The sequence below is a fragment of the Lepisosteus platostomus genome, chromosome 5 (assembly GCF_059453375.1).
Source record: "Lepisosteus platostomus isolate fLepPlt1 chromosome 5, fLepPlt1.hap1, whole genome shotgun sequence".
NCBI classification, from domain to species: domain Eukaryota; kingdom Metazoa; phylum Chordata; class Actinopteri; order Semionotiformes; family Lepisosteidae; genus Lepisosteus; species Lepisosteus platostomus.
The window spans coordinates 33,902,915-33,920,994 of record NC_142615.1 but is presented as its reverse complement, the minus strand read 5'-3'; the positions used below and the strand labels follow the sequence as shown (position 1 = coordinate 33,920,994).

General features: G+C 42.0%; 1 pseudogene across 1 annotated transcript in view; it reads right to left on the bottom strand.

Annotated features, from left to right (window-relative positions):
- Positions 1–264: 264 nt before the first annotated feature.
- The window catches only part of LOC148665690 (scavenger receptor cysteine-rich type 1 protein M130-like), a 267,138-nt pseudogene continuing 249,322 nt past the window's right edge, over positions 265–18,080 (bottom strand). Inside the window, exons 9-25 of the transcript XR_015936280.1 lie at positions 11,915–12,229; positions 11,138–11,452; positions 10,450–10,767; positions 9,918–9,950; positions 9,751–9,789; positions 8,941–9,255; positions 6,617–6,919; positions 6,323–6,391; positions 5,811–6,122; positions 5,458–5,496; positions 4,659–4,802; positions 4,462–4,560; positions 4,103–4,174; positions 3,695–3,781; positions 3,109–3,195; positions 2,860–2,931; positions 265–1,190 (exon numbers count right to left, since the gene is read on the bottom strand). The product of XR_015936280.1 is annotated as a scavenger receptor cysteine-rich type 1 protein M130-like (transcript). The remainder of the gene's footprint in view (positions 1,191–2,859; positions 2,932–3,108; positions 3,196–3,694; positions 3,782–4,102; positions 4,175–4,461; positions 4,561–4,658; positions 4,803–5,457; positions 5,497–5,810; positions 6,123–6,322; positions 6,392–6,616; positions 6,920–8,940; positions 9,256–9,750; positions 9,790–9,917; positions 9,951–10,449; positions 10,768–11,137; positions 11,453–11,914; positions 12,230–18,080) is intronic.

Here is an 18,080-nt window from a genome sequence, read left to right as displayed (position 1 = left end):
TGTACAGTGTTTTCTTGCAGGACCCATGATTTCTCTTGATTTGTAGGGAAATTTAAATAACATTTAGGTTGTATCATGTTGTGTCTATCTTTGTGTACAGTGTTTTTTGTCCTTTGTGTGGATCTAGTGATACTTATGATTTGAAACAAACAAGTAACTTTCTTCTTTCTTTTGATTTTATCATTGCGAGTGACCAAGGGCTCATTCATTTTTAATGATACCTTTAATGTCATACATTAGAAATTAGCATATCAAAACCAAAGATTGTTGCAAAGCAAAACTTTAATAAAACGTGTTAAAAAATATTCCCATCAAAAGTGGTACATTCAGAACTGTACATCAATCAACAATTTTATTTCCTATATCTGGAACATCAAAAGGTATTAAAAGAAAGGCTGAGCAGAAATGGAATGTTCAAGTCTCAATTTTGCAAAACACAAGCTGCAGGACAGTGTGGAAACAGTGGAGTGAAGTGGACTCAGGTCACAGACAGTGTCAGTGTGGAAACAGTGGAGTGAAGTGGACTCAGGTCACAGTGTCAGTGTGGAAACAGTGGAGTGAAGTGGACTCAGGTCACAAACAGTGTCAGTGTGGAAACAGTGGAGTGAAGTGGACTCAGGTCACAAACAGTGTCAGTGTGGAAACAGTGGAGTGAAGTGGACTCAGGTCACAGACAGTGTTAGTGTGGAAACAGTGGAGTGAAGTGGACTCAGGTCACAGACAGTGTCAGTGTGGAAACAGTGGAGTGAAGTGGACTCAGGTCACAGAGAGTGTCAGTGTGGAAACAGTGGAGTGAAGTGGACACAGGTCACAGTGTCAGTGTGGAAACAGTGGAGTGAAGTGGACTCAGGTCACAAACAGTGTCAGTGTGGAAACAGTGGAGTGAAGTGGACTCAGGTCACAAACAGTGTCAGTGTGGAAACAGTGGAGTGACGTGGACTCAAGTCACAGACAGTCTCAGTGCTCAGAGTTGTTCTAAGACTGCGTGACTCTGTTGGTGAAGCTCTTCTGTGTCTAGACCTGCAGGAGGAGTTTCTCCCAGACAGCCCTGTCAGTCTCACAGCACCCATCCTCTCCCTGAGACTCATCCCCAACATCATCGTAGTCAGTCCTGTCAGGGGCAGGGGCTCCTTCTTCAGAGGGCAGTGTGGGCAGGACCCTGTCCACTCCAGGGCCAGCGTGGGGGACACCTGACAGAGAGACACAGACTCATATTTTTAAAAACGACTCAGTTATTAACATAATATTGATACAAATAAGTATTATGAAAATTGTGAATATCAGAAATGACTGAGTAGATAAATTAATAATTAAATCATAAAGTCATAATCATAAGCCTCCAACTTGTAAAGATTTTGCCAAATATATTCCCAATAGTTAAATATTTGTTATTAATCACACAAAACACACGAAATTACACACAACAAACATACAGCACACAATTACAAATTTGCTGACAAGGTGTTTTTAGACACCTACATCCTAACCACCCTGAAAATCCTCAAACTGCTACCAAGTTTTTCAGCTTTTACAGATCACCTACATAAAAGAAAGAGAAACCAAACCTTCTAAACCAAAGACATTACAACCTACAGTTAAATCTCTCTCTTTGTGAACCCAACTGTTACAAGATGAATGGGAGCCTATCTCCCTGTTCTAAAGATGCTCCCACTAGCCAAGAGAGGCGCTCTTTAACTAAGGGATTATCTAAAGAAGAAATAAAAGTTTCTAAAAACAACAGAAAGGCAAGCTTTCTTTATGAGGGTCAGACAAAACTCCAATCTGGTCTTTCCAGTTGATCTGGACAAGTAGAAGCAAGAATTAGCTCTTGCCTTCTATCATTCCTGGAAGGTTGATTGACAATCATTTACCCAGAACTTAACTACATTTCATGGTTGCTTTGATCACTGAATCTCACACCTCAACATCTCAGCAAACATCTCCTTGCTTGACAGCCCCTAACCATGTACTGTAATAGGAATTGGAATTGGAATTGATGACATTAGCCAGGTGTACCTAGATTTTTTAAAACACTTACATAGTCACAATAGTGTAGTGAATGGGGATTTTAATTTTCTGTAACAATCAGAAATTATAGCAGTATATTTTGAGAGTACTTGTAGACTTTTAGGAACTAATCAAACATCATAATCTATAGTCTCACACGTATTCTAACCAAACAATATACAATTTATTAATATAATTATAATTTGCATAACAAAAAAATAAGCATAATAGAACATATCTGAGACGTAATCTGCTTTGATATCAATGGCTATTAGTGGACTAACAGTTATAGTATACAGAATAGATGTTACAATATTGTAGTCAAAAGTGTTAAATAGGATTTTTTAAAAATTAAATTGTATCTTTTTGGAAGAACTGATGATTCAGTGTAGAATTTACTTATACTTATGGAGTATCAATGCTCTAAAACCACAGTGAGGAAGACCTAGTAATTTCTGAGCCTAGTAATTCTCTCTGGAGTCAGAGAACAGAATTCCTGGTCTTGGGGAATCTAAAGCTTTGTTCTGCCCAGACCTCATTCCCTCATCATTAATCAGCTGCTGATCAGTTTAAATCAATTTGGCTATCTGATTGGCTAGGTGTGTCAGTAGGTGGGTTTCAATGACACTCTGATCTTTGTGATCTAACTTTGTACAATTCAGGTCACTCAGCCTTTATTGGCTGTTATTGATCCTTGTAGGACATGACAGAGTGAAGCTACCGCTACTGCAAAATGCCTGATTCCCCCCTGTCTTGGATGACAGTGCAACAGAGATGGATTACTGGAGGTTATCTTTCCCATCCCTGAACTACCTAACCCACACTGAGCCCCCTGGCTGTAGCCCCTTTTACCTGAAGTGGGGTCTCCCTCACCATCGCCCACATCACTGTATCTAGAGGGTGTCTCATCAGAGAGGAGTCTCCCTGTGAACAGAAGAGCAGGTCAGTAATGTCTCTGTCATTCTGACACAAACTGGCCTCTTCATTTCCAGTTAGTGTTTATTTGCAGATATGAAATTAGGTTGAGATTTATTTCTAATAACAAAGGCTACTGTGGGCTGGTACAGGGGGTACTCCTTAGTCTTATTTAATTTAACTCACCTGACACAGTGTCTGGACTCTGGGGCACAGTGATGGCATCATCATAGTACTCAGGGGCCTCTTCTTTCACAGAGGACATCATCTCTCCTAAAGCACACAGAGCACAGCTTCACTGTCACACATCAGCACACTGAGTTATCTAGAGCACAGGACTGCTGGAGCTCATCAGAACACACTGATTAACTCAACATCACACAGGAACTAAAACTCCAGGCTCTAAGTACAAGAGTTCAGGGGGAACCTGATTTCCAGTCCTATTCACAACTGTAATAAATGTAAAACAATTCCTAGATTTTCAAATAAGATGTTGAAGGACAACAGGGCAGAGAATGTTTGGCTGTATTTGGACAGACAGGGTGATGATGTGAACCCTATGAGATACTGAAGAGGAGCTGGACACTGGCAGCAGTGACCCAGACTGAGTGTGCAGGGCTGAGATCACACAGAGAGAGTCAGATTCATGTAACTGGTGCAGAATAGTACAGACTCCGTATTCAGAGGCTGAGATAGAAGAGAGAGTAGAGAGATTCAGACTCAGTGGGATTGGTGCAGAGATTCCCCATGTGACTGGACTGAAATAACCCACCTGACAAGGCGTGTGGACTCTGAGGTACAGTGACTGCATCATCATAGTACTCTGGGATCTCTTCTTTCACAGAAGCTATTGAGTCTCCTGAACCACACAGAGAGACAGAGAATGTACACTTCAGGACTCAGACTTAGTTTGACCATAGAGCTGCAAAGTAATTGTAAAGTGTGATCTTAAATGTTTTGTGGTGTATAGTTAAGCCAAAACTCTAGGGTCGCTGATTAATCTGATCTGAAAGGCAGTTTTTACAGCATGCTCTTCTGCAGTCTCCTTTTCTATCAAAACCAATTAAAGTAGCACCCTGTTTACCACCCCAGTATTGACCAGATCTAGTTTTGCTCAGCATCTGTGATTTGCTGAGATAAGGCTAGTGTGAGGCAACACTGAAGAGCAGACTCCCCTCACCTGGTATTGGGTCTCCCTCACTGTCCTCCACATCATCGTATCCAGAGGGCAGCTCGTCAGAGAGGAATCTCCCTGTGAATAGGAGGACAGATCAATAATACCTGCAGTCAGACAGCAGACTCATTGTCTTCCACTGGCTGTGGAAGAAGCCAGGGTGTGAACAGTACCTCAGAGTTTGTGTGTATAAGGCAGATCAGGACCGGAGCAGTGCTGATTTTCTTCAGTTACTTTAACACCATTTGAGAAAAAAAATCCCATGGGTTTTAAACCAGTATGGTGAGATTTTCTACAAGTGTTAAGTCCTCAGATTTTCCTTAGAGGGTGGAGACTAATCACACCTGAAGACTCTCTCCACTCACCTCTCCTGGGGGCGCTGTAGGTTCCCTCTCTAGCCAGTTTGTACTCTATTTCCTCGTAGACAGCATCATGATAGTGGGCAAGTGCTCCCTTAGATAGGGCTGTGTGAGGAAAAGGTAATTATATAAATATCAACTCCATGTGAGTGACAGAAATGACCACTAGAGGTCACTATGTGGATGGCGACTTCCCTCCCTACCTTTCCTCAGCTTCCTGTTCTGGATCAGCTGCCCCACTAACAGGGCCAGCACCACGAAGAGCAGAGCCCCCAGCAGCAGGAGGACCAGGGGCGAGGCAGATAGACCTCCCAGTGGCTGTGTCTGGGGTGTTGTCCTGGTTCTGCCTGAGAGAGGGGGAGACAATAGATGAACAGGGATCAGGAGAGGTGCTCTTGGGCTCATATACACTTCAACACATGTCTTGTTCTCCTCCTGTTCCCATATGGGGCTATCATGGCTTCAGGGTTAACCCAAAATCAACGAAGAATATAAGGATTCCCAACCTTACCCATCAGGACTGTCACTAAATCAGTGAGGAAAGAGATGACACTAGCACTAGATCTACACTGGGAAGATGAAATTACTGATTTTCACCCTGAGAGAGGAGAGGAGACACTACAGCTACAATGGGAATCTGAAGAGACACTGATCTTCACACTCAAGGAGGAGAGGAGACACTACAGCTACACTGGGAATCTGAAAAGACTGATCTTCACACTGAGAGAGGAGAGGAGACACTACAGCTACAGTACACTCAGAATCAGAAGAGACATTGATCTTCACCCTGAGGGGAGGAGAGGAGACACTACAGCTACACTGGGAATCTCAAAAGACACTGATCTTCACACTGAGGGAGGAGAGGAGACACTACAGCTACACTGAGAATCAGAAGAGACTGAGCTTCACACTGAGGGAGGAGAGGTGACACTACAGCTACACTGGGAATCTAAAGAGACAGAAAGACAGGAGTTATCAATGACAAGGAGGATTTCTGTTCACCTGTAGCTATTGTTGGACTGGCTGTTGTCTTTGACAAACCTGTAAAAGAGATAGGAGAACTGTCAATATATTGACTTTGGTTTTACAGCAGGTTGAATCCACAGTGGTCTTAATAAAAAAACTTTACATTTGTTCCTTGAGGTCAAATGTAGGATTGCAGGATGAAAGGTGTCTTGTTCTGAATTAAAGACTAGTGTTGTTCACATACACAGGGCTACACAACATCCCAATCTTTTGACTGATGATTTTAGCTGGTTCAGTTAGATATTAAGCAGTGATAAAATAAGTGTAACAGTGTATCTTCTCCATCAATATGCTACTTTTTTCATCTACAGTTCTAAGACTCTCCTCACCTGTACAGGTAACCCCTGCATCCTCCTTGTGCTGACAGTCGGTCTGATTCAGTCCAGAGTGACAGCAGTCCCACAGGTGAAGTTCACTGCCTGTGCAGTTCACCTTGTCCAGCCAGATGGTGCCGTTTCCTGGTCCGAATGAGGCCTCTATTGCTGCACTCACTGCGTCCCCACAGCCCAGCTGTCTGCAGACCACCTGGGCATCCTGCAGGTCCCAGGAGTCGTCACAGACTGTCCCCCAGGAGCCCTCGTACCGCAGCTCCACCCGGCCAGAGCAGTTAGTGCCTCCAGCCAGGCGCAGAGCCAGTGGGACTGAAAGTCAACAGAAAGGTTATCAAGTGTCATTAGATCTGTGACTGTAGACGAGAGCAGAGAGGTTACTGAGTGTCTTCAGCTCAGTGGCTGTAGTAGAGATTAGTGAGGTATTGAGTGGCTCTAGAAGAGAGCTGTATGGTTACTGTTCCTCAGCTCAGGGCTGCAGTGTCTCTGACTGTTTTACACACTGATCTCACCTGGGCAGTGCTGCTGAGGCTGCTGCTCCTGAGGAGCTGGAGTGCTTCTGTCAGCTTCTTTTCTAAGACCTTCAAGAATTAATAGTCATATAAAAACATTATTATTATAAAATGAATAACAATGACATTGCTTTCATTTTTATACATGTTTGGATATAAATTGATAATAATTCAGTTGAAAGCTCTTATTATGTTCTGAACTTGGCAAAACACTAATCCACAGAGCTGCTCAAGATAAAGACAATCACTGCAGAGCTGTTTAAGAGGAAGGCAGCATCACTCTTCACTCTCTACCTGAGCAGGTGATATTAGCCACTTCTTGGTCTGTGCAGTCATTCTGACCCCAGGGGGAGGAGGGACACTGCCACAGGGTGGAGTCATGTTTGCGACAGGAGACAAAGTCCAGCCATTTGGGGTCCGGGCTCAGCCTGGAGTTTGTCTCTCTGACGGTGCCCTTGTCTCCACAGCCCAGCTGTTTACAGATCACTGCAGCTGTGGAGTCAGTCATGCCGTTCTGACACACACTGCCCCAGGTGCCATTGTAGTAAACCTCTGCTTGTCCTGAACAGCCTGCAGACAGTCTCAGCAGAGTGTAATCTGTCAAGACAGCAGGGAAAGTTAATGGAAACAAACCCTGACAAGACAGCCCAACGTTTCATTCTGAACTGGTAAGAAACAACTAGCAATGAGCAATGAAATGAAATGAATATGTAATGAAACAATGACAGCTGTTCAATAACACAGTTGACATGAAGGTGACAGGCAGGACTGTGTGGTTCTGTTCATTCAGAATCTGGACAGTGCATCACACAGAACTTTAAAATCCAATTACCTGATCAGGTTCTGACCCAAAACGTCATTCTGATCAGCTTGGCTATTCAGCAACAGCACAACTAAGAGACTGAGGCATGAAAGTAGAACTCTTGGCTCAGGATGAGCAGTGCAGCGTTGTGAATGGAGAAAACGTGGCTCAGGTTGACATTTAACTGTCACGACTATAGTCCCCCCTCCTTAAGGGTGCTCCAGCCCTTTCACTAAAGACTTCATTCCATGCACCTGCGCCCTATTCCCTGCCCACCTTATAAGCCAGGCGCTGACGCTCTTCCGGGCTCTGCATCTGATTTCCGTATCGTGCGAGTCCGGGACCAGGAAGCGCCTGGTCCCGTTAAGGTTTTAATCTCGGTTCCCGTTCCTGTTCCCCGTCCGCCGGTTCCGACCCGGCCTTCGTGGTTTTTAATTCCTTCGTCGGATGGATCTCCTGGTTTTGGACTTACCCTTGCGTTTTGGATACTCTATGGATTACTCTTGGATCGTTCGCCTCGGCCACACCTCCCCCGTGCACCAGCGCACCTTGGACACGCCCCCTGTCTTCTGCCCCGTTTTCCTGCATGACATTTCCCTAGTGTTTCCCCACTCCGTCGGACTGTGTCGTCCGCATAGGGTCCGGAAAGAACTGTTCGTTACAGAATGCAGAGCCTACACCTGGACCCCGCGGACGGCACCCTGGCAGCCTGGATTCCATCGGTTTTTTTTTTTTCTCTCCCTTTTTTTTTTCTTAGGGCTTCGGAGCCGCCCTGAAAAGGAGGGGCGTACTGTCACGACTATAGTCCCCCCTCCTTAAGGGTGCTCCAGCCCTTTCACTAAAGACTTCATTCCATGCACCTGCGCCCTATTCCCTGCCCACCTTATAAGCCAGGCGCTGACGCTCTTCCGGGCTCTGCATCTGATTTCCGTATCGTGCGAGTCCGGGACCAGGAAGCGCCTGGTCCCGTTAAGGTTTTAATCTCGGTTCCCGTTCCTGTTCCCCGTCCGCCGGTTCCGACCCGGCCTTCGTGGTTTTTAATTCCTTCGTCGGATGGATCTCCTGGTTTTGGACTTACCCTTGCGTTTTGGATACTCTATGGATTACTCTTGGATCGTTCGCCTCGGCCACACCTCCCCCGTGCACCAGCGCACCTTGGACACGCCCCCTGTCTTCTGCCCCGTTTTCCTGCATGACATTTCCCTAGTGTTTCCCCACTCCGTCGGACTGTGTCGTCCGCATAGGGTCCGGAAAGAACTGTTCGTTACATTAACACTGTGTGGGTCATCAGGATCTGACCAGAAGCCATTCTTGGAACAAATCAAAATGAAACATTTGAGGCAGAAAATCATGAAAGATAATGGCCAAGACAAATACACCCAAATAGACAACAGGTCTTATTGATGTGAGAAGTTTAAAGTTTGGACCCTAGATTTTACTGGAGGACTGAGATGAATATATCCCCATTCACTAGTGGAGGGGAATTTATCTTGAGTTTCTTTCTCTCTATTTATTTTTGCTGGGATGTGAATATGTGCATTCACAACTGTATCATAAATATAAATATTTATTTTAAAATTAATTCTGCATCCAGCTCAGTCTTTTCCTCAACAAGATGTATTTAAGCACTCCAGATGCAAACCGTATCCACAATGTGGAATTCCAGTATGTGGATTATTTTATTTAGTTAACTTACTGAACACAAGATCCTCACATTCTCACAAGTCAAACATATTTAGGGACTCTAGATGCAAGCCATATCCACAATGTGGGAATAAATAATCTGAATCATTGTAATTTTAATTATCTCCCCTACCGGAACACAGGATTCTCACATCCTCCTTGTGTCCACAATCATGCTGTCCCCACCCTGCTGAGGGACACTCCCACAGAGACGACTCGTTCCCCAGACAACCCAACTCGTCCAGCCAGATGGGTCCAGTTCCCTGGCTGAAGGAGGCCGGCACTGGGGCACTGAGGGCCGTCCCACACTGGAGCTGCCTGCACACCACCTGGGAGTCTGCCAGGTCCCAGGAGTCATCACAGACTGTCCCCCAGGAGCCATTGTGATAAACCTCCAGCCTCCCAGCACAGTCGCCTCCTGCACCAACAAGCCTGAGAGACAGCTGATCTAGGAGCAGAGAATTAGAGGTCTAGGGTCAAAGATCAGGAGTTCTTAGAGATTACCATGACCCACTGTTACAAGTTGAAGATTATCTCGGCCCACTAGGCACAGCAGATTCATTTCAAGTACAGTGTTTCTTAACTTTTGATTAATTTAATATATACACTTATTGTAACAGATTATTTATAAGCAGTATATATATTTAATATATACAGTAAGTTTAACATATTCCACATTGTTCATAAACAGTATACCAGATAAGTTATTTTTTTCTGACACACTGTTGGGCATAGAGACAATAGCTCCACCAGTGTCAAATTGCAGTATTCAGATAGATGTGTTTGCCGTAGATACCAAAGACTCGAGTGTGTTTGTGACACACAGAAAAAACTGCACATACACAGCTGTTGCCTCACTGAGTGATCTGGGATTCCACTGAGCAACAGAGACATCAACACAAACTGAGAGCCCTGGAGATACAGAACAGGGGCTAATTCATACCTGGTGTTTTGGAAGGGGGTACAGCTGAAGAAGGGAAGCCTGTGAAACAAACAGAGAGAGAGAAATCAGACTGTGAACTGTGTGTGAGAGGAGCAATTTAACACCAGAAATGAAACTACAATTAAAACAGTACTGATGTCACAAGACAGTACTCATTCTCTCTTTACCTGCTCCATGTGAATCTCTGGTCATATTTGATTCTGTAAAAGAGAAGGAAGGAGCTCATTTCTGTCCACAGGAGTGATGTTTCACCAGTGGAGTGTCAGCTGTGTGTGGGGCTCAGCTGTACATAACACCTGTAAACCTTGACTTTCTGAGACTCACTTTCTTTTCAGGCTCCTGTGTAGTTGGGCTATATTAATTAAACTAATTAAGTAGGTCAGATGTTAATTACAGGATACTAAGTTACAGAACTTTCTTTCATCTTTTAGAACCATCAGTGAAATCAATATAAATATAAAACTGATTTTTAGTCCTCAGTGTAATTGTGTATCTATCCATCAGAAAGAAAATGACAACCTAATAATCCCTTGAGGGAATATTTGAGATAGATATGACAAGGTTGTGTGTTTTCATCTTTGCATCTCTTACATAACTGGCAGTGTGTAACAGAGCAGATATTCAGTTAATCATGAAAACAGTGTGCTGCTGTGTGTAAGCAGAGGGAGTGTCACTGTGTTTTAAACACATGATTCTCACCAGTGCAGATGACTCCTGCATCCTGTCCATGAGAGCACCCTGCTCTCCCCCATGAAGAGACAGTGCAGTGTGAGAGACGGCTCTCGTTCCCCCTGCACTCAAACACATCAGCTCTTACTGGTCCACTGCCCTGTCCAAACCAGGCCTGTCCTGGTGCTGCTACAGCCTCCCCACACCCCAGCTGCTGGCAGAGAGCCCTGGCGTCTCTCAGGTCCCAGTAGAGATCACACACTGTCCCCCAGTCCCCGAAGAGCCACTGTAACTCCACTCGGCCAGAGCAGGAGTCAGAGCCGTTCACCAGCCTGAACTCTGTGTATCCTGCAGATAGGATAGGGGAGAGAGCAGAGAACCAGCTTCACAACATAACATAACAACCAGCAATTACCCTCAATGGCATCTTCAAGTATACTTACAATACTGAGCTTTAAATTACTGTCATATAAGTATCTCACTAACGTGTTACTGTTCAATCCAATTCAATCTGAAGTACTTTATTCATCAGCAAGGCTGGTAATTTATGGTTTAATTAAGTTACTGTTGATCAGAAGATCATCGTATTGAGTTTTCATGGTTAAACACCAATCCCCAGTATTGAATCAGAGCTATAGCAACACTTATCTGTTTCTCTTCTAAGCTTCAGTTTTGAGCTCCATTAAAAACAAAATGAAATGAATTATCCCCCTCTTACCAAAACACTCCAGTCCCACATCGTTCTCATGGGTGCAGCTCTGTGTCTTTGTGGAGGACTTTGGACAGAAGGACAGGTGAGATTCATTTCCCTGGCACTGGAGCTCCTCTGTCCAGACCTGTCCCTCTCCCTTCCCGAAATGAGCCCCCTTCAGCACCTGTGAGGGAACCCCACAGTCCAGCTCCCTACAGACAACTTCTGCATCCTGCCAGCCGAAGTCAGAGTCACACACTGAGCCCCAGGTCTCTCTGTGCTGCACTTCCAGTCTCCCAGAGCAGAGATCACTGCCGCCAACCAGTCTGACCCCTCGATGAGCTGGAATATCAGAACAATAACAGAGATCACTAACCACTCAATATGTTTGAATATCAGAAAAGATAGGAAGAGAAAGCAATAATATTCATTATTTGAACACATTTCTGAGGAATTATAAAGAGTATTAATGCTATTCACTGTGCTGGAATCTTAGAAAATTACTGAGCAAAACTTAATTTGCAAATTATTAAAAACACATTCAACACATTCATTGCAGATCAAGTCACTGTCACAGAAACACTGAGAGATCTAAGAAAATGAATTAAAGTGACCAGTAAGTCTGGACCCCCCCACATTGTGACAGGACTCTGGGCTTTGTCACAAAATATGAACATAATACTTCTCACAGACAATATCCTAGTGTATCCTAGTTTAGGATGATAGAAAACAGGGAAATAGATTGATACATGTGGTATTTCAACTTAGACCTAGTTGGAAAGAAATTAATATAAACTATCCTACCAGAGCAGAGCACACCGGCATCCTCGTGATGGCCACAATTTTCCACTCTCCACCCAGGTGATCTACAGTCCCTGAGTGCTGACTCCTGCCCAGTGCAGGAAACATCATCCAGCCAAATTGGTTCACCTCCTGGTCCAAAGTGAGCATCTCCTGGTGCTGAAAGAGCAGAACCACAGCCCAGCTGTCTGCACACCACTGCAGCATCTTTGAGATCCCAGCTATCGTCACACACTGTCCCCCACTGTCCCTCATGATAAATCTCCACTCTCCCAGCACAGGGACTGGCACCATTCACCAGCCTCACATCAGCACTGCCTGCAGAGATTGAAACAATATACATTTATACATACAATGTACAATGTTATACAGTACAATGTACAATGTACAGACTTATAAACACATCTACAGGATACTTCACATTTACACAGAATCAAACCTGGTATTTATATTTTTATGTTGTTTTTCCTATTTGACTTGACTGTGTATGAGATATTGGAGAGTTTAGCAGCAAAGTGTCTGTGAGATACTGGAGAGTCTACCAGCACAGTGACTGTGTGTGAGATACTGGAGAGGCTCTCTGTATTTACACATTTATGACTCTCTTTAAAAATGTTGTTTTTGAAAGTATGATTTATGAAAATACAAAATGAAAAAAATAAAATGTGTATTTTTCAGATAGACAAGAATATAACATATCTTTTCCATCATTATCACAATTATTTTTAATAATTTTTCATTTATATAATTTGTTTTGCTCTCGAAACATTAAATATTTAAACAGTGTATTTTTATTTTAGATTTGACCTTTAAAGACTTTAATTAAAGCTTGATTCACAGATTAAATTATATTTATTTAAAATAATATATAACATTATAATTTTAATAAATATCCATAAAGCTGAATTTAATTCGGAACATAAAAACTCTTAAAATACAATTCTTCTGGGTGCTGTGTCACTGCAGTGGATATTGTCTGCAATTACTGTATGGCTTCAGTTGGCTTTGTCTTGAGTTCCTGTATATTTTCTAGGGCATATGGCCACTACAGTGGACAGTGTCTGTAATGCCTGTGTTCCTGTGTTATTGGGAGTTGTGGTCACTACAGTGGACAGTAACTGTGGTGAGTGCATGACTTTAGAGAGCTGGGACTTGTCTTCTTGTGTTTCTGGGAACTGGGGTCAGTGGCTGCCAGGTGCTTCACTACTGTGCTGCTGTGGTGCTGAGATGCAGTGTGAACTGTGAACAATGTATTTCTTGCCTTTACCTCTCAACATCTAAATTGAACACATGATTGTCTGATTAAATTATATTAAAGCACAACATTTTCACCAAATACCAGATAGGTTTAACACAGACAGGCATACTGTGACTATTTAGATTATTGTGATGTTGTCTTGAAAAACTGCTAAAAAACAAGTCCTGTGGTTATAAATCTCTAAGTGAAATCCTGTTTAATATTTATATTTTTTATGTCATATGATGTTATGTACCTAATATTTAATTTGTATTAGCCTTACTTAGGTACTTGCATTTTATTATTCATTTCTGATGCACACAACAAATTAGAATACAAATGTTAAATAAAACTTCACAATATACCAAAAATAAGCCCTGTCATCCTGTCCTTACGTAACTAAGATAAATCTAAAACACAAATTAAAATATATGGCTGTGAAATAGCAGTCAAATCCTGTATAAGTATAAACCACAACTTTCATTTTTAAATTCTTGTTGTAATATGACATTGTCCAACAACTGTTAAATTATTGCTTTTACACATCAGTTACTAATAAGACCCCAGTTGCTAATAATACACCAGCGAAACTAAGTTTTCACAACTTATATTAAATTCCGCATTTTCTAACTTCTACACCAGTAAAGAATGTGACCTTTACGGTACAGCATGTCTCTCCAATGTCTTAACACAGCAAACCTTGTCTGCGTGAAGCAGATAATACTAATATTAATTTTATTTTAACCCTTTAAAAACTACAAGAACCAATTGTCCTAGGATTCCACTATTTTACGTTTTCAGTATTTTAGATTTTTCATGATTATATCTCTGTATAAGGAAGAATATACACTAATAACGTTCTATCACAATAGAACATGAGTTTTTTTTATAAAACCTAGAAGAAATACTTGTTTTCACAGCAACTGAATGTCATACAGCTTAAAGACAGAACACACAAGAGACATAATATCTGCATTAAAACTTAAAACTTAATTCTCTAGCACTTTAATCTTTAATGACACATTTACTGTATGTATATCTGTTAATGAAAATATCAGAAACTTAAAAGTACTCCAGCCTTTAATAACAAACTTATTTCTATTAGTGCATCCGTCTGTAATTATACAATAATTGATAGGTTTATTCCGTGCTGAAAGAAAGAAGAAAGAAAACACGTTTTGGCCGTGGAGCCTTCTTCAGGTGTGGAAAACAAGTATTCCTTCTAGGTTTTATAAAAACTCGTGTTCCATTGTGATAGAACGTTATTAGTTTACAGTATTGTAAATTATACAATTATACCATATAGAGGAGACAGAGTTGAGCAAATTAAAGCAAAAAACAATCCAAGGTAAATATTTCTGAATCACCCTGTGTGATAATGAAACAATCAACAAGCTAAATATTTCTGAATCAGCCTGTATGCTATTATATTATTATGGAATACTTTTTCTAATTTGTCACATATTCCAGCATATCACTCAAACTGCTGCTAACATATGAATAATTGTATTATTATTAGTGCAACAGATTAGGATTTGTAAACAACTTTTTAAATAGATTTTATATACTAATTTTCATGTAACATTTCTACATAAAATCACAAATTATCAAGAGAGTGATAATGACCAGTGTAGATGATTAACATGGTAACATAAAAAACACTCTTGACCCAGCCTGACATAGACATGTCTTATACAGCATCGTTTCTAAATGTGTATAAATTATGTATTAATAACATGTTATTATACCAACAGGTATACAAGAGAGATGAGTGTAGTACATGTAGCATCCATGGTGTAAATATTATTAATGCTGATTTATTGAATAGAATTACCATAGATTGTATTTTTTTCTGAACTTGCAAACTCAAACAAAAATCATTTTGAACAATTTTTGATAAATTCCCGCAAAGCTTCATTTAAAATAAAATCTCTCAACCACAGTCCTCTTGCTCCTTTTCTATCGAAAACTATAACCTTATGATTAAAAGTACATTGATGGATGTGGAATTATTATTAATATGGGTGATTTAAAAAATAAAGTGGGTCTAGGCAATTGAATGAAATTAATAATACCAATAAATGTAATAAAATATTTGAATAATTTTAAGAATATTTTAGCATTATTCTGTAGATTAATAAAATACAAAGATCTCAAACTAAAACTATTCTAAGCAGCTAATTATGTTTCCTCAATCATACACTCAGAAAAAAAGTTATAATAACTTGTATAGTTATTTTAATTTTAATAATTTAATAACCAGCAAAGCTGATTGTCAAATAAACATGAAACAATTTTCAACCCACTTTTTTCTCATTTTCCATCTAAACTTTAATTTAAGATAATCTTACATTTCAGACATGACAGGAAAATACTGGACACTTACTGGCTGAGCTGTGCAGCACCAGGACAGCGAGAGAGAAGACGTGCAGGCAGCTCTCCATTGTCATCAGGACAGAGCTCAGTTGAGACCCCTGTCTTCACCCCTGAGCCCACAGGACAACTGAGCTGCTGCTCCGCACCCCAGACCCCCAGTAACAACACAGCCCCCCGCCCCGCCAATCACACACAGCACTGCCTTTTCAGACTGACAGCAGGAACTTCTCACACAGGTGGGACAGCCAATCAGACAGGGTCCTTTTAGTCTTCTCCATATATATGAGAGCCACATCACTGTTTCCTCTCCTGAAGACACTCCCAGCACTGCGGAGGGGAGGAGAGACAGGAGCAGCTTTGTGTCTCACAGGGCTGCAGGTGCTGCAAGGGCAGGAAGAGATCAGATATTGACCTGAAAAAATTGTAGACAAGTATTATATTTGTAAATCAGTATCAAGATAATCAATTATATTTATATGGTCCTGTAATTCTTGCTGTCTGTATCAGGCAGTGTCTAGTGAGTGGTGTCCTGAATATGGTCCTGTGTGTCTTGCTGCCTGTGTCAGGCAGTGTCTAATGACTGGTGTCCTGCAGTGAATCATAAAGAAGTTGTTGTGTCTCCGGACAGCAATGTATTCTGGTCCTGGTCAAGCACAGTGTGAAGAGAGCCTGTTCCCATGGTGGAAGTGAGGTCACTCAGGTCATCACAGGATTACAGAGACAAGGACTGAATAAGAACTGGCTGTCCTGTGGCTCTGATCAAAAATCAATAATTTAAATGAAAAAGAAAGAAAAGCCCAGCAGTGATTGTCCCCTCTGTACTGAGCCTGGTGGACAGCAGCTCTTCCAGTTGAGTCCCTCAGACCCTGAGTCTGTCCCTGTGCAGCTCCAGCCCACACAGATGTTCCAGCCCCTCCAGCTGTGACCCAGCATCTCTCTGTGTGGAGCCAACTGTGTGACTGATTAATAGTAGTGGCAGTAGCAGTAGTGTCAGTGGCAGCAGTATTAGTAGCAGTAACAGTACTACTAGTAGCTTTAGTAACATTAGTAGTAGCAGTTGGAGTAGCAGTAAAATCTTATGTTGCAGTTGTATCAGTGGCAGCAGAAGTAGTAGGTGTAGTAACAGTAGTAATACTAAAAGCATGAGCAGTAGTAACAAAAGTAGTATTGTAGTTATGCTGTATTTAAACTCTTTAGTTCAACAATATAGCAAAGCTGTGTTGCAGCTTCACTATAAGAACTGCAACAGCAGGAGCAGAAGAGCAGGAGTCAGTTTCAAAGTTGGAAAAACAACAAAAAGAAAAAATCATCACTTGTTAATAGACTGAGGCTGAACTGTGAGAACACAGCTCACATCCTCCTTATTAATAGTAGTAGAAGTAGTAGCAGTGGCAGCAGTAGTAGCAGTAACAGTAGTACCTGCAGCAGTAGTAACAGTAGTACTAGTAGCTTTAGTAGTAGCAGTAAAATATTACTAGTTGCAGTTGTATCTGTAGCAGTGATAGTAGCAGCTGTCATAGTTGTAGTAGCAGTAGTAGGTGTAGTAATAATAGCAGTATTTGCAGTAGTAGTAATAGCAGCAGTAGTATTTGTCACCATAACAACTGCAGGAGAAAAAGAGCAAGAGTCAGTTTCAAAGCATAAAGAAACAACAAAATGATTAATAATGATGATGATTAATGATAATATATGATTATAATGATTATTAAAAACAATCAGTCCTTGTTAATACAGCCTAACAGTGGTGATTTAAGGCCACAATCCCTGCTGGGCCAGCATGAAAACTTTTCACATAATGACATGACAACATATTTTTACAGAAGGACATATTATCTTCAGTAAAATTGCACTATCTCTTCTTTAGGAAATGGGTCTGTTTCGTCAGAGCTTTACTGGAACTGCAGGTCAGACTCCACAGTGAGTCTGTGGTTTATGCTGTGATGCTCAGTGCAGTGTGATGAGGCAGCTGAGAGCTGAGCTGTACAGGAAGACAAACGGAGGAGCCCAGTGTTCAGATATCTAGTCCTGTACAGAGACACACAGGGAGTCCAGTCAGAGCTCTGTTGCTGTATAGTGAAGCACACAGGGGAGCCCAGTGCTCAGAGCTCTACAGGGTGACAGGTCTTCTCCCTACACAGATGTCTCAGGGGTCTCACAGCTCTCTCGGGGTGTCTCTCAGGGTTGAAAAGGAGGGGCTGTTCCTGTCAGAACGGAGGCTCTCTCAGAGCTCCAGTGTCAGTATCAAAAGAAGCCCTCAGACCTGACTGCTGCCAGAGCCTCTGAGCCTGAGTGGCCATGAGCCCTGAGCTCCTCAGCAGCTGAGAAAAGCCTCCTGTCTCCTGTGGTCACAGTGTGGTTGAACACCTGCACTGTCTTCCTGCTCCTTCTCCTCTCTCTCCCACTTCCTGTCTCTCTCGCTATGTGTGCTCTTATCTGTCCATCTCTCTCTCCTTTTCTCTCACTCTGACAGTCTGTGCAGAGTATCTGAATGGGATGTAACATTGATTGGCAAAGGAAAAGACTTTTCACAGGCAGAATAAAAAATGTATCTCCTCT